This window comes from Lithobates pipiens, unplaced genomic scaffold, assembly GCF_037356315.1.
Source record: "Lithobates pipiens isolate NorthernLeopardFrog02 unplaced genomic scaffold, aLitPip1_a1.2 Scaffold_19, whole genome shotgun sequence".
NCBI classification, from domain to species: Eukaryota; Metazoa; Chordata; class Amphibia; order Anura; family Ranidae; genus Lithobates; species Lithobates pipiens.
Window position 1 is genome coordinate 218,562,911 of NW_027507764.1, and position 15,708 is coordinate 218,578,618.

General features: G+C 47.6%; 2 protein-coding genes across 3 annotated transcripts in view; one reads left to right on the forward strand and one right to left on the reverse strand.

Annotated features, from left to right (window-relative positions):
• COA1 (cytochrome c oxidase assembly factor 1) overlaps positions 1-6,922 on the reverse strand; it is a 176,552-nt gene extending 169,630 nt beyond the window's left edge. For both annotated transcript variants that reach the window (XM_077491695.1, XM_077491696.1), the window contains exon 1: positions 6,759-6,922. The gene's annotated coding sequence lies outside the window, so the exon portion shown is untranslated. The remainder of the gene's footprint in view (positions 1-6,758) is intronic.
• A 53-nt stretch (positions 6,923-6,975) lies between these two features.
• Positions 6,976-15,708, forward strand: part of BLVRA (biliverdin reductase A) — a 52,129-nt gene continuing 43,396 nt past the window's right edge. Inside the window, exon 1 of the mRNA XM_077491699.1 lies at positions 6,976-7,070. The gene's annotated coding sequence lies outside the window, so the exon portion shown is untranslated. The remainder of the gene's footprint in view (positions 7,071-15,708) is intronic.

Genomic DNA, 15,708 nt, shown 5'->3' on the forward strand with positions numbered 1-15,708 from the left:
GCCCCTCCTTCCGGTTCAGTGCCCCCACAGCAAGCAGCTTGCTATGGGGGAACCCGAGCCGAGTCACAGCTCCGTGTGTCCAGTCAAACATGGAGCCCTGACCCCGGCCCTGCCCCCTCCCTCCCCAATTGGCTAGCTGATTTTGATTGACAGCAGCGGCAGCCAATGGCGCCGCTGCTGTGTCTCAGAAAATCAAGAGGGAGAATCTTGGATGGCTGAGACACTTGTGGATATCGCTGGACAGAGAGGGACCTCAAGTAAGTGTTAGGAGGGCAGAGGGGGGCTGCTGCTGCACACAGAAGGCATTTTATCTTAATGTACAGAATGCATTAAGATAAAAAAATCTTCTGCCTTTACAACCCCTTTAAATCCTCTGGAAAACCGTCCAGCAGCGGACTGTTCCTGCGTCCTCACATCCAGAGCCGGTCTATGGGCGTGATGACATCAGAAGCAGTCCATTCACAAGACCGATAGCATGGGGGGGGGGGGGGGGGCAGGAGCAGCGGAGACTGGATTGGGTATGTATATTTCTGCTCTGGACAAAAGCGAGCATTTAACCCATGCAAGCCAGGCACTGCATAGAAGAATTATTTTTTATTTTTTTTACCCAGAGTTCTTCTTTAACATCACTTGGTGCTGGAGCCTAACTAGAGGAGCAGAACAAGGAGGGGCCTTCTATATGATAGCAGTTGAATCAATTCCTATTTATGGAGACATCCTAAAATCTTACATGCCCTCTGCTCCAGCCGATCAAGCATAGACTGTGCTTGATCCACTAGGCACCAGGCTTCCTAGCCAGGATTCTGACAGCTGTGAAACAGGAAGCACTCAGAGCTGAGAACTTCTGGGTTCACACTGTACAGAGCTGATCAGGGAACCCAAACTCAGGTAATGACCCCCACAGAACGTTATAGGGGGTTATCTTAAGAGATTTTAGGTACTGAACATTTCCTCAGGATCTTGCCAGAAGGATGGCGACACCAAACTTGCCCAGTCACTGCCAGTGGAAGCTGGGGAAAATGTTGTTAGAATTTTTACTGCAGGTCTTTTTTTTTTAACCCTTTGACACTGACATAACTTATATATGCAGCCCCACTGCACTGGGCTTTCTTCCCGGGGGCCACATGCATGTGTATCTCCCTTTGTGCTGGGAGTGTGCGGCACATCGCGCTCCCAGCAGAGACTAGGGTCTTGCTGAGAGCCCCGAACTAACAATCGGGACCAGGAACTCTAGATTCCAGGTCACCTGATTGCTGTGGTATCCTCTGATTGGCTACCATGGTGATCAGTCACTGTGAAGTCCGCCATTGTGTTTCTCTCTCTGTGAATGGAGCGCGCTTGTGTGTGCGTAAAAATTTGTGTAAAAATAAATAATAAAAAATAAAACAAAGAAAATATACATAGATCAAGGTCAGTGTCAGGGTTAATGGTTGGGTCAAGTAAAAGTTAAAAGGTCAGGGTCTGTATATTTTGGGCAGCATTTAAAAAAAAAATAGTATCAGTCCAATGTCAGTGTGTTTTAGGTAGGAAAAAAAAAAGGGAAAATGCACACCGTTCTGGGCTGTACTACGGGTACAAACAAGAAATAACATACACATACAGTACCTCACAAAAGTGAGTACACCCCTCACATTTTTGTAAATATTTTATTATATCTTTTCATGTGACAACACTGAGTGTACAGCTTGTATAACAGTGTAAATTTACTGCCCCTTCAAAATAACTCAACACACAGCCATTAATGTCTAAACCACTGGCAACAAACGTTAGTACACCCCTAAATTAAAATATCCAAATTGGGCACAATTACCCATTTTCCCTCCCCAGTGTCATGTGACTTGTTAGTGTTACAAGGTCTCAGGTGTAAATGGGGAGCGGGTGTGTTAAATCTGGTGTTATCGCTCTCACTCTCTCATAGTGATCACTGGAAGTTCAACATGGCACCTCATGGCAAGGAACTCTCTGAGGATCTACACAAAGATGGCCTAAGCTATAAGAAGATTGCCAAGACCCTGAAAATTAGCTGCAGCATGGTGAACAAGACCATACAGCGATTCAACAGGACAGGTTCCACTCAGAACAGGCCACACCTTGGTCGACCAAAGAAGTTGCACATGCTCAGTGTCATATCCAGAGGTTGTCTTTGGGAAATAGACATATGAGTGCTGCCACCATTACTGCAGAGGTTGAAGGGGTGGGGGGTCAGCCTGTCACTGCTCACCATACCCCTCACACTGCATCAAATTGGTCTGCATGGCTGTCACCCCAGAAGGAAACCTTTTCTAAAGATGATGCACAAGGAAGCCCGCAATCAGTTTGCTGAAGACAAGCAGACTAACGGCATGGATTACTGGAACCATGTCCCGTGGTCTGATGAGACCAAGATTAACTTATTTGGTTCCCATGGTGTCAAGCGTGTGTGGAGGGAACCAGGTGAGGAGTACAAAGACAAGGGTGTCTTGCCTACAGTCAAGCATGGTGGTGGGGCTGCATGCACGAGTGCTGCAGCCACTGGGGAGCTACAGTTCATTGAGGGAACCATGAATGCCAACATGTATTGCGAGATACTGGAGCAGAGCATGATCCCCTCCCTTCGAAGACTGGGCCACAGGGCAGTATTCCAACATGATAATTATCCCAAACACACCTCCAAGATGACCACTGCCTTACTAAAGATGCTGAGGGTAAAGGTCAAGCATGTCTCCAGACTTAAACCCTATTGAGCATCTGTGGGGCGGAGGAGCGAAAAGTCTCTAACATCCACCAGCTTTGTGATGTCGTCATGGATTAGTGGAAGTGGACTTCAGTGGCAAACTGTGAAGCTCTGGTGAACTCCATGCCCAAGAGGGTTAAGGCAGTGCTGGAAAATAGTGGTGGCCACACAAAATATTGATTCTTTATATAATAAAATGTTTACAAAAATGTGAGAGGTGTACTCACTTTTGTGAGATACTGTATGTGGTATTGCTGCGATCATCAGGAGCAGGAGAATTTATTTTGGGTTGTTCTTTGGTGGTAGGCTATGGTAGTAACAAGAAATACGCAGCTACATTTGAAAAAAAAAAATTGTCTTATGATTTTGGCACAGTTTTCATTTGATAACAAAAAAAGAATAAGGAGATATCCATTACTATTTACCACCAAATGAAAGCCCAATTTTCCTTGAAAAAAACAAGGTATAATCTACCTGGATGCACAAAGTATCTGTGATGATTTGTATGGTTTTATTAACATGTTAAAGCTGCAAAATTGTGCTTGGGCATTAGGGTTTAGGTATACTTACCTTAATCCTTGCTCCAGGGTGTTCACTCCTTCCGTGTGTAGCCTCTGATGGGGACCCTGATGTAAGAGAGGGCTCTGATGGGGACCCCGATGTAAGAGGGGGGGCTCTGATGGGGACCCCGATGTAAGAGGGGGGGCTCTGATGGGGACCCCGATGTAAGAGGGGATTCTTAAGCCCCATACACAGTCCCATCAGATTTTTTTTCTTTCCTTCAGATTTACCAAAACCATATAATATGAGGTCAAACCTTAGGAGTTTCAATTTGTATGCAATTAGGCAGGCCCTTGCATTACATGGTTTTGGTAAATTTGAAGACAAAAATCAGCAGAAAATCTGATAGTGTGTATGGGGCTCTGGTGGGGACCCCGATTCAAGAGGGGGCTCTGGTGGGGACCCCGATTCAAGAGGGGGCTCTGGTGGGAAGCCCATTGCAAGGGGGGACTCTGGTGGGGGCCCCGTTGCAAGGATGAACCCTGATGTAAGAGGGACTCTGATGGAGGCTCTAATGCAAGGATGGACCCTGATGTAAGGGGGGACTCTGATGTAAAGAGATTCTGACAGGGACCCTGATGTAAGGGGGGGCTCCAATGGAGATCCTGATGTAAGAGGGAGCTCCAAGGGGAAACCCTGATGTAAGAGGGGGCTCCAATGGAGACCCTGATGTAAGGGGAAGTCTAAGGGGAACCCTTGATGTAAGAGGGGGCTCTGGTGGGGACCTTGATGTAAGAGGGGGCTCTGGTGGGGACCTTGATGTAAGAGGGGGCTCTGGTGGGGACCTTGATGTAAGAGGGGGGCTCTGATGCGGACCATGATGTAAGAGGGGGGCTCTGATGCGGACCATGATGTAAGAGGGGGGCTCTGATGCGGACCATGATGTAAGAGGGGGGCTCTGATGCGGACCATGATGTAAGAGGGGGGCTCTGATGCGGACCATGATGTAAGAGGGGGGCTCTGATGCGGACCATGATGTAAGAGGGGGGCTCTGATGCGGACCATGATGTAAGAGGGGGGCTCTGATGCGGACCATGATGTAAGAGGGGGGCTCTGATGCGGACCATGATGTAAGAGGGGGGCTCTGATGCGGACCATGATGTAAGAGGGGGGCTCTGATGCGGACCATGATGTAAGAGGGGGGCTCTGATGCGGACCATGATGTAAGAGGGGGGCTCTGATGCGGACCATGATGTAAGAGGGGGGCTCTGATGCGGACCATGATGTAAGAGTGGGATCTGATGGGGACCAAGATGTAAGAGTGGGATCTGATGGGGACCAAGATGTAAGAGTGGGATCTGATGGGGACCAAGAAGAGTGGGATCTGATGGGGACCAAGATGTAAGAGTGGGATCTGATGGGGACCAAGATGTAAGAGGGGGATCTGATGGGGACCAAGATGTAAGAGGGGGATCTGATGGGGACCAAGATGTAAGAGGGGGCTCTGATGGGGACCAAGATGTAATAGGGGGCTCTGATGGGGACCAAGATGTAAGAGGGGCTCTGATGGGGACCAAGATGTAAGAGGGGGCTCTGATGGGGACCAAGATGTAAGAGGGGGCTCTGATGGGGACCAAGATGTAAGAGGGGGCTCTGATGGGGACCAAGATGTAAGAGGGGGCTCTGATGGGGACCAAGATGTAAGAGGGGGTTCTGATGGGTAATGTAAGAGGGGGCTCTGGTAGGGAACCTGATGTAAGGGGGGATTCTGACAGGGACTCTGATGTAAAGGGGGGCTCCAATGGAGACCCTGATGTAAGAGGGAGCTCTAAAGGGAAACCCTGATGTAAGGGGGAGCCCTTGATGTAAGAGGGGGCTCTGGTGGGGACCTTGATGTAAGAGGGGGCTCTGGTGGGGACCTTGATGTAAGAGGGGGCTCTGGTGGGGACCTTGATGTAAGAGGGGGATTCTGATGTGGACCCTGATGTAAAAGGGGGCTCTGGTGGGGACCAAGATGTAAGAGGGGGTTCTGATGGGTAATGTAAGAGGGGGCTCTGGTAGGGAACCTGATGTAAGGGGGGATTCTGACAGGGACTCTGATGTAAAGGGGGGCTCCAATGGAGACCCTGATGTAAGAGGGAGCTCTAAAGGGAAACCCTGATGTAAGGGGGAGCCCTTGATGTAAGAGGGGGCTCTGGTGGGGACCTTGATGTAAGAGGGGGCTCTGGTGGGGACCTTGATGTAAGAGGGGGCTCTGGTGGGGACCTTGATGTAAGAGGGGGATTCTGATGTGGACCCTGATGTAAAAGGGGGCTCTGGTGGGGAACCTGATGTAAGGGGGGGGCTATGAGGGGAACCCTAATGTAAGGGGGGGCTCTGATGGGGACTTTGATGGGGACCCTGATGCAAGAGGGACTTTGATGGGGACCCTGATGCAAGAAGGAGCTCTGATGGGGACCCTGATGGAAGAGGGGGCTCTGATGTGGACCCTGATGGAAGAGGGGGGCTCTGAGGGGAACCCTAATGTAAGGGGGGCTCTGATGGGGATCCTGATGCAAGGGGGACTTTGATGGGGACCCTGATGCAAGAGGGAGCTCTGATGGGGACCCTGATGGAAGAGGGAGCTCTGATGTGGACCCTGATGGAAGAGGGAGCTCTGATGTGGACCCTGATGGAGCAGTAGCCTCTGGTGGGGAATCTGATGTAAGACGGGGCTCTGATGGGGACCCTGGTGTAACAGGGGGCTCTGATGAGGACCCTGATGCAAAAGGGATATCTGGTAGGGAACCTAATGTAAGAGAGGGCTCTGACAGGGACCCTGATGTCGGGGGGGGGGGGACTCTGATGGGGATCCTGATGTAAGGGGGGACTCAGATGGGGACTCTGATGTAAGAGGAGTCTCTGGTGGGGAACCTGATGTAAGAGGAGTCTCTAATGGGGGCTTTCATGCAAGGATGGACCCTGATGTAAGGGGGGGGGGGGGTGGACTCTGATGGGGGTTCTTATGCAAAGATAGATCCTGATGTAAACTAGACTGATATAAAGGGGGACCCTGTTGGGGGCTTTCATGTAAGGGTGGACTCTGATGGGGGCTCTTTTGCAAGAATGGACCCTGATGTAAATTAGACTCTGATCCAAGAAAGGATTATCATAGGCTCAAATTTATTTGGAAATTCTTTGCTTTGTTTTACTGATTTTTAACACATACATACCTTAACAAAAAATAAATATAATATATTTAAATTTAATATATAAGACTTTTTTCTGCCTGGAATCTTTGCAAAATATACAATGTGGCCCTTTTATTATACAATGTGGAAACCCCTGCCCCAGACTAAACCAGCAGTTAACCCTTGCAGGGACCCTTTGTTTCCCCCAGAGGTCAGCTTTCACCACCAGCCTGTACACTGTGTATGAAATGATATGTGTGTGTTTTTTTATGACCTGTGTTTGTATACATTTGACTGTTTGTTTATTAATATTGTTTCCTGGGCACTGCCATTCCCAGCATTAGTCATGCACTCCTATTGATGTCTCTGCCTACCTGCACTGTGTCCTCTGTATGGAGAGCTCTGCTTCAGTCTTCACTAGTCTTTTATTTTCCTGTCCCTCTTCCCTCCATACATGCAGCATGTCCTTCTAATACACTCTATGTATGAGCAGATCAGAATACTACACTCACACCGCTTCCGGGTCACATGGTCATCACATCACCAATCCCAGCATGCGCCTGTTCTTAAAGCAACCCCCCCCCCCCCCCCCCCCCCTTCCTGCTCATCATAGAGAGGAGAGAGTAGCAGAGCCCCTCCTCATTGTACACTGTGCACCAGACAGAGGACACTGACAGTGGGAGCAGGTAGGAGAACACAGTCATATTCAGCCATCACTATTCTATTGGTTGTTTTATACAAAGAGACATGATCTGTGTGAAGGATGGAGCAGATTGCCTGTGATGAGACCTGGGGAGAGGAAATATTCATGTGGAACTGTTCTTTATTCCTCTAACTGTCCTTTATTCCTCCTGTGATGTTCTCCATTCTTCCTTTTATTCCTCCTATTTTCTCCATTCCTCCTTTTATCTCTGATGATCAGATCAAGCACTATGAAGCTGTCAGTTATTTCTATGGCCCCAAACTTTTCAGCCTTCCTGCAGACTATTGCACTTTCTAAGCACTAATATAAAGGAGAAGAAGCAGTGAGCAAAGCTCTAGGAGGGGTTCAGTATTTGTATTCTGTGCTCAGAGTTGTCCATCTTGTTATGTCAGTTGTATGTATATTTCCAGGTGTAATGATGTGTAATGTTTTGGGGCTCATTTACATATGCAGCAGCCCTTGTCACCCCCTCTGAGAAGCAACCCGCAATGGATCGCTTTTCAGAGGGTGTCTGACAGGCAGCTGGAAGGGATATGTTTTCCCTTCACCACCTGTTCTGGGGCTAAATCGCACATAGTGTGGTGACAGGTGCTTTACTGCATTGTAATATGCTTGTCGCTGCAAGGACACACAGAAAACAATTGTTTCCTGTGTGTCCCATTCACACTGCAACACAGCCCGGACCTGTGCTAAAATGCAGACATGCTATATTTAATTGCAATGTGCTGTACAAAATCGCATCACATGGTATGTACGGCAGCACATCATGCTACTGTGCAGCAGAATGAAGTGAGAGTTAAAATAATAGTTTGTATAATTACCCCCCCCCCTCCCAAAAACAAAAAACTGTGTTTATCATGCACCACACAAATGGAGCTGTCTTTTGGTGGTATTTAATCACAAACTTTTTTTTTTTTTTTTTTTTTTTTTCCATAATGTGTTAAAAATTTTGCAAACGGGTAATTTTTTTTTTTCATGGGCACTGATGAGGCTGCACTGATGATGAGTAAGGATGAGCTCCAGTGTGTGTTCGCACACTCCACGTGCAGAGCCCGCCAGGAAGTCGCTGTGCTAATCACAGGCAGTAAGACATTGCCCCGATGCACGGCTGCAGAGATCGGGCAATGTCTGACTGCCTGTGATTAGCGCAGTGCTGCACCGACTTCCTGGTGGGCTCTGCACGTGGAGTGTGCGAACATGCCGGAGCTCATCCCTAATGATGAGGCACTGGTGGGCACAGATTGGGACTGATGTCTCTGTAACAGAAGCCATTTACCTGTTTTCTTCTATTCTCCTCACACTGATTATGTGGAGAAAAATGGCGATAACCGGCTTCTGTTTACTTCCATGATCAGCTTTCCTTGGCTTACAGCTGATAGCATGTTAAAGGGCTGCTGTGATTGGCCCTTTAACCTGTTCTGTGATCAACCGAGTCCAGAGTGATCACAGAGCGTGGCGGCCCCACGATCATGGGAGGACATTTATTGATGCCCTCCTAGCACTGGAAGCCTGCGCTGTAGCGGTCTTTCGGCTATAGCATGGGCAGAAATTGGTTAAATGCAAAACTTTTTTTATTTATTTTTATTTTTTTTTCGTTTAATAGACTTCAATGGAGAAGCTGCAGGAAACCATGTAGTGCTTTTTTTTTTTTATTTTTTTTATTTATTTTTTTTCCACAATTTTTAATCTGCCCAGCAACAAATTTGTCCAAAAAAAAATTAAAAAGCATAAAAAATGCAAAACGTGGCAAAATCGCAGTAAAAAAAATGCAAGCAACTGCAGAAACACTCAAAAGCAAACAGCATAGGTGTGAATGGAGCCTTAGCATCCAATTCGCATAGCAGGAGAATGTGAGCGGCTTTTTAGGGCCAAATTCAGGCAAAGGTTCAACCCTGATTCGTCCCTAAACTAGAGAATGGGGACCCACCGCATTCCTGTGCGATCTGCAGCCGGTTTTAGTATGAATGCAAAACAAAAAAGAAACCGTTTGCCATGCCTGCAGCACCATTAATTGTTAACGGCACCCCAAGTTTGCAGCTAAGCAGGTGCAAAGTTTAAAAAGAGCTTTTCTGCATTTAGGGCAACCCATTAAAATGATCTGACTCTGCCCTATTCATGACAGTACACAAACATTCATGCAGATGGCACACCTCTGTACATATTGTGTGTAGGGGTTTAAGGAGATTGTAAAGTGTGTGGTGAGCTGTGTATAAATGGGGATCAGTTGCCTGCGGACGGCTCCACGTTCTTACTTAGCTCTGCAATCTGGATAATCTGGTACAATTTTAAAATGATTACGTAGAAGTGACAGTAATAAAGCTTAACTCCAGTCATGCTTCGTTCCCTTTTAGACCCCTTTCGCGCTGAAGGTGCTTTACAGGCGTTTTAACACTAAAAATGGCGCCTGCAAACTGCCTCCCATGCCACCCCAGTGGGAAAGCCCAAGTGCTTTCCCACTGGGGCAGCACGCTTTGCAGAATGGAAAAAAGTCTTGCCAGCAGCGTCTTTGGGCTCCTAAACCGTGCATGCCATTAAAATCAATAGACAGATTTTCGGGAGCTGTTAACCCCTTCTTTGGGTTTAAAAGCTCCGGTAAATTGGCGCTAAAACGATCAGCGCTTTACCGCTAGCGCGGGGTGGTCTTCAGTGAGAAAGGGGTATAACAGTGGGGCTTTCACCACATTGCTTAGGCTGCTTTCACACTGGGGCATTGGTGGCTATTTTTAGCGGTGCTTTACTGTCGTTTTTGCAGAGGTTTTCGGTCGCTACCGAGTGCTTTTTTTTTTTTTTTTTATTTTTTTTTTATTCTTTATTTAATTTTCCAAACATTTTTAATACAAACCTAAAAGAACAGGGGGGACAACAATTCCAAAAATATTAACTCGGAAAAGGAGAAAAAAAAAAAAAGAAAACATAACCAACATATTTTAAGAACCTTCTTTCCCCTTCCTGCTAATCTTCTATTCAGTTAAAGAGGAGGAAAGCCTCCTCCTTCTAATTTTCCTACCTTTTTTATAGTGCTTTTAACCCCCGCTAGAGGCCGAAAAAGCGTTCAAACGACCCACAAAATTCCGCTGCAGCGACACTTAGCCAGTGGTTTGGCGGCGCTGCGTATTACTTGCAATGGGCAGGAGTGGTGTATGCTCCTCCACTGCTCCAAAAATGGTGTGTGTGTGTGTGTGTGTGTGTGTGTGTGTGTGTGTGTGTGTGTGTGTTTGTTTTTTTTTACGTCCTGCAAGCGCATCGCCTCAGTGTGAAAGCCCTCGGGCTTTCACACTGAGACTGCAGGGAAGCTGTTTTTTAGGCGCTATTTTTAGCCAAACTCCGGGCAGCATTACTTTCATCTAAGCAGGCGAACATTCTCATTCTTCACTGTCATGCAACCACATGTCTATATCCTGCAGATCCAATTGTTTACATGCTGGAGGGATGGCTGATCCCTCTGTGCTTCTTTTCTTGGCTGCCTCAGCTCTCATAGACCCCAGCCCTATGGTTACACCCCCCCTCCCTCCCCTCCATTCACAGAACACATGGCCCCTGGTTCTGCCTACATGACGGTGAGGTCCTCATGAAGAATGAGAATATTTGGCTGCTTCAAACCTGTAAAGTAATCCCACTCGGAGTTAGGCTTTAATTACAGTGATCTTAATCCCTCAGTTTTAAGCACTTTCAGCGTTTATTTGTTTTGATTATTCACATGCAGCTTTTGAACTTTTAATCCTCGCTGGTGTCCCTGAATAAACTATTGGCATGACTAGGGATGAGCTTCGTGTTCGAGTCGAACGTACGTTCGACTCGAACATTGGCTTGTTCGGCCGTTCGGCGAATTCCGAACGTTTGGGCCGTTCGCGTCAAAATTCGAGTGGCGCGCGTGGACCACAATGCACTGCGTGGCGCAGTGCATTGCTGGCTCATGATTGGCCAAGCATGCACTGTGACCCCGCATGCTTGGCCAATCGTAGCGCCAGCAGCGAGGAGAGCCATGATTGGCCACAGGCATCCTGCCTGTGGCCAATCATAGCTCAGGCTGTGTAGTGCACGCCCCACACTATATAAGGCCGCCTTTGAGGCGGCCTCGTGTAGTGTGTTAGCATCTGAAGCAGTGGGTGTTCTGTGTACCTTCAACACAGTACACACCAATCGTTTTTGGCTGATTTCCTATCTTGCTGCTGTGTAGTGGTTGTTGTCTGTGCCCTGACCGCAGTATACACCACTATATTCACCTCACCTATATAGCTAGTGATCTAGCTTTAACCACTTAACAACTGCCCATTGCCGATTAACGGCTTCAGGGCGGTTGTTTAACTCTGAGAGGCCGTTAATTAACGGCCTCCCAGAATTCTGCTCTCGCGCGCCCCCTGGGGCGCGCACTCGAGAGCATCCGTGACCGCCGGGTCCACAGGACCCGGCGCATCACGGTAAACGGGCGCTCGTCGCGGCCGTTTACCACGTGATCGCTCCGTCAAATGACGGAGTGATCACTTGTAAACAAACCGGCGTCATGTTATGACGCCGGTTCCTCCCTCCCCTCTCTGTACCGATCAGTACAGCGGAGGGGAAAGAGATCGGTGTCAGCAGCGATGTGGGCTGCATCTGCAGTGCCCACATCGCTGCTCACCGAATTTAACCCCTCAATTCCCTGCCATTACTCTGCAGTACCCACCATTACTCTGCAGTACCCTACCATTACTCTGGAGTACCCCCCAATACTCTGCAGTACCCTGCTATTACTCTGTAGTACCCCGCCAATACTCTGCAATACCCCTCACCGCCCTCCGGTGCTTCTACCAACTCGCCAGTACGATCAAAGCCAGAATCTTTTTTTTTTTTTTTTTTTTTATTTCAGGCTTCCCAGCCTAGAGGTGAGATGTGGGGTCATATTGACCCCCAGATTTCACTGTAAAGAGGACCTGTCACCCCATATTCCTATTACAAGGGATGTTTACATTCCTTGTAATAGGAATAAAAGTGATCAAAAATATATTTTTGGGGAAAAAAATGTCAAACTAAAATAAATAAAGTAAAATGAACAATAAAAAAAAAAAAAAAAAATTTCTCAAGTCATCTTCCAGGATGGCACACCTGAGAGATGAGAGGCTCCTCCCTACAGGAAACACAATCAATCGACAGCTGTTTTAAGTCCCCACCCTTCCCCTTGATCCTCAGTTTTTAATTGTGTTTCTCCCTACACAGCGAAACTGTTTGTTTTTTTCCAAATGACCCGAAGCCTGGGGCTGGTGGTCTCCCCCTGGGAGCCGGACCACAAGCCTGGGAAGCCTCTGGGTCTGGTAGGATATTCTTGTCCTTCCTGGGGGGTTCCCCTATCTTTTCCTCAGGGCGGGCAGCAGAAATTGGAAGAGCCCCCCTGAGAGCTGAAGGACCCTGGGTACAGTGGTGTACCCAGAACTTCAGGGGCCATTATCCTGTCTCCCCCCTCCTTACCTGTACAGGTGGCTGTTCAGACGGGGGTGCTGGCCATCGGTTCTTTCCAGGGGGCTTGTCCCCGACTCCTGGGTCCCCGGTAGCTCGCGTGGGCTGCCGGAGAGGGCGTGGCAACAAGCACCCGCGTCATTTTCAAACTTCGGGAAAATGGCAGCGGCGTTCTTACCCAGGAGGGAAGGCTGAGAGTCAGTAGGAGCAGGCGCCCACATCCTCCTTTCTCTAGAGCGAGGAGGCACCAGTTTACTACGGTGGATGTCTGCCTTAACCACCTCAGATATGAAGATGGGAATGAGGAATGGAAGGCATTGCCCCCCCCCCCCCCCCCATGTATATAGACTGACTTCCCTATGGGGACAGCAGTTGGGGGGGGGGAGCACTTTGGCGGCTATCCTCCTTGCGTGTGGACCATAAGGATGGAAAAGCAAGCCCGCTGGCTGTGGCAAAAAGAGGAAGACGACAACGGTGAGTACTTTACTTTCCTTTTGCCGTGGGAATTTAGCTGCAAAATCCCCAATTCCAGCCAGAGGGTTCCTGGGCATTTGAGATCTCACCTGGGGTCTGGATTCAAATAGCCCTTAAGCTTCTGCTAAAAACACCAGCCGCAGCTCCCTCTTACATCAGAGAAGCTGTATGGTGGACAGGTGGTGCAGAGGAACGAGTGTGCCTAAACCACTTCAGATGAGAAAGAGGTAGGTAGGCCATTGCTCCCCCTTCCCCGTGTATATACTGACTGGTGCAGTGCAGAACCTGGGGTCGGGATACAAATAGCGCAGACGCCACTGCTAAAACCACCAGCCACAGCTCCCTCTTACAGCAGAGACACTGGTTATCGCAGCAGTAGGTTGCCAGCCTCTCCCTACATGCCCAGTTGTGGTACATTTAGTAGGGATGAATATAGCGTACAGAGGGGACCTGGTAGATACAAAGTTACTTACAGGCCAGGTATACCACTGAACAGGTTATTAATTGGGCAGTGGTTGGTGGATTCAGAAGCTCCCCTGGTCAGCAGGTGCACTAGGTTACCGGCCCTATTAGCCCAGCTGCTAGGAATCTGAAGTTGCTTCACAATGTTTAAAAGCTGACCTAAAATTCAAGGATGGGCAGAGACCAAGCTACTGTGTGGCACAGTAGGGGTTCCCTTGTCACAGATCCTCCTTTTGGGGGTTGCCTGCTATAGTTAACTTTCATAAGCTCCAACCTCCCACTCAACCTTTACACTGTGTTTATATTATAGTGTAGGAGGTAAGAAGAAACTTATTTTTTATTGGTTTGGGCTACAATCCACGCAGTGGCAGATCTAAAGGCGATTCACCATAGATCGCTCCCTACATCCTTTTAATTGAGGATTTTCTGTGCAAACCTATGCAAGAGCTACATAATTATTGTTTGAAGCCTGCAAATAGCTATTTACCTCCCAGGCTAAACTGGTAACCACCTCTTCTAGAGAGGTCTTAAATTGGTCTCTAGGGCTGGGCTCATTGAGACTTTAGTTGCTAATCAGCACCACCTGGATATGTGCTGGCTAGCGTTTGCTCAGTCTATGGAGGTAAGGTAGGACAACAACTACTACTAATAGTAGGGTGTCCAACCATTTTAGGATCTGTTCCTTCTCTGGTGGTGAAGGTTTAGTATCTACAGCCCAGGCTATGCCTATGAAATAAATTGCCTGTTGGTTATTTCATAAAGGGATAGACCATGACTCCTCATTGGCTGCACACCAGTAGACCTCAGTAGTGAAGGTTTGTGCTTGCTGGGATGTTTTTGTGGCACAGCAGAAATACACATTGAGATTTGTGACATCTCTGCTTAATAAGGGCTATATTGCTGTACATCAGAAGTGCACTGCACTGAAGCTTGTTTTCTGTCCTTTATATACTAAAGGTACTGCTTTGTTTGGCTACAGATCAGAAAAATACAACAGTGAAGGTGGTCTGTACTTTCTGGTTTTGTGTTGCACAGCAGAAATGCACATCATTGTGTCTGGTGACATCTCTGCTCATAATGGTTATATTGCTGCACATCAGACATACACAAGATTGAGGTCTGTCTGTGGGGCTTTGTGTCCTGTTTTACTGCCTTGTTGGTTACTTATCAGAAAGGCAGCAGTGAAGTCTGATGGTCCTGATTTGCAGGGCGCTGTGCTGATTCAGACAGTGCTATTAACAGCAATGGCTGCCGAGTTTAAACATGCGATTTGACATGTTGAGTCGCATGACAAATCATTTCAATATGGATGTGCTATCTCTATTCATAGTGTTTTATTGTTGCACATCAGATTTGTACAGCATTAAGGTCTGTGAGGTTTTGTGTCCTGTATTACTGCCTTATCAGAAAGGCAGCAGTGAAAATTGATGGTTCGAATTTGTTGGGCTACATAGTAGAAATACAAATTGAACCCCTGCCAGGTGTAGTACATATACTGCCTTTGGTAATCCATGTAGCGCCACAAAGTGGTGTTGTGCTGATTTTAGCCATGCGATTTGACATGTTGAGTCGCAAGGCCAAATCGCTTCAATATGCATGTGCTATCTCTATTCAGAATTGTTATATTGTTGCACATCAGACATATACAAGATTGAAGGTTGTCTGTCCTTTTATGTCTTGCATATTCTGCCTTATTGGCTGCATATCAGAAAGGACACAGCAGTGAAGGTTGCTTGTCTTTTTCTGATTTTGTTTTTGCTGCTCAGCTGAGAGACACATTGAGGATGGTGGCCTCTCTGCTCAGTATTGGTATATTACTACACATCAGACATACACAAAGATTGAATGTTTGTGTCCTGTATGTCCTATATTTACTGCCTTATCGTTTGTATATCAGGCTAAGCAGTGTTTCTCATGGATCTACCTTTCTGCATCTTAGGGATACACAGCAGGGGTTTGTTGGCTGCAATCCTCCAGGGAGTCACAGCATTGGGGACCCCTTACTGGTTCGACCTGAAAATTGCTATTTGTTTTTTTTTTTTTTTTTTCCCTGCGACCTGTGTAATCTTGAGGTCTGTGGATCCAGGAATCAGGGACTGCTGGTGTCGCACAGACACAAATGGTACCCATTGGAAGCCATAGTATATGACTTCTCATGCGTCTTGCAGTCCCAAGTCGCAGGTTGGGTCGCACGGGTGTGGGAACCCTAAACTTATCTGTCCCTTCTGATTGAGGTTTTGCTACACAGCAGGAAT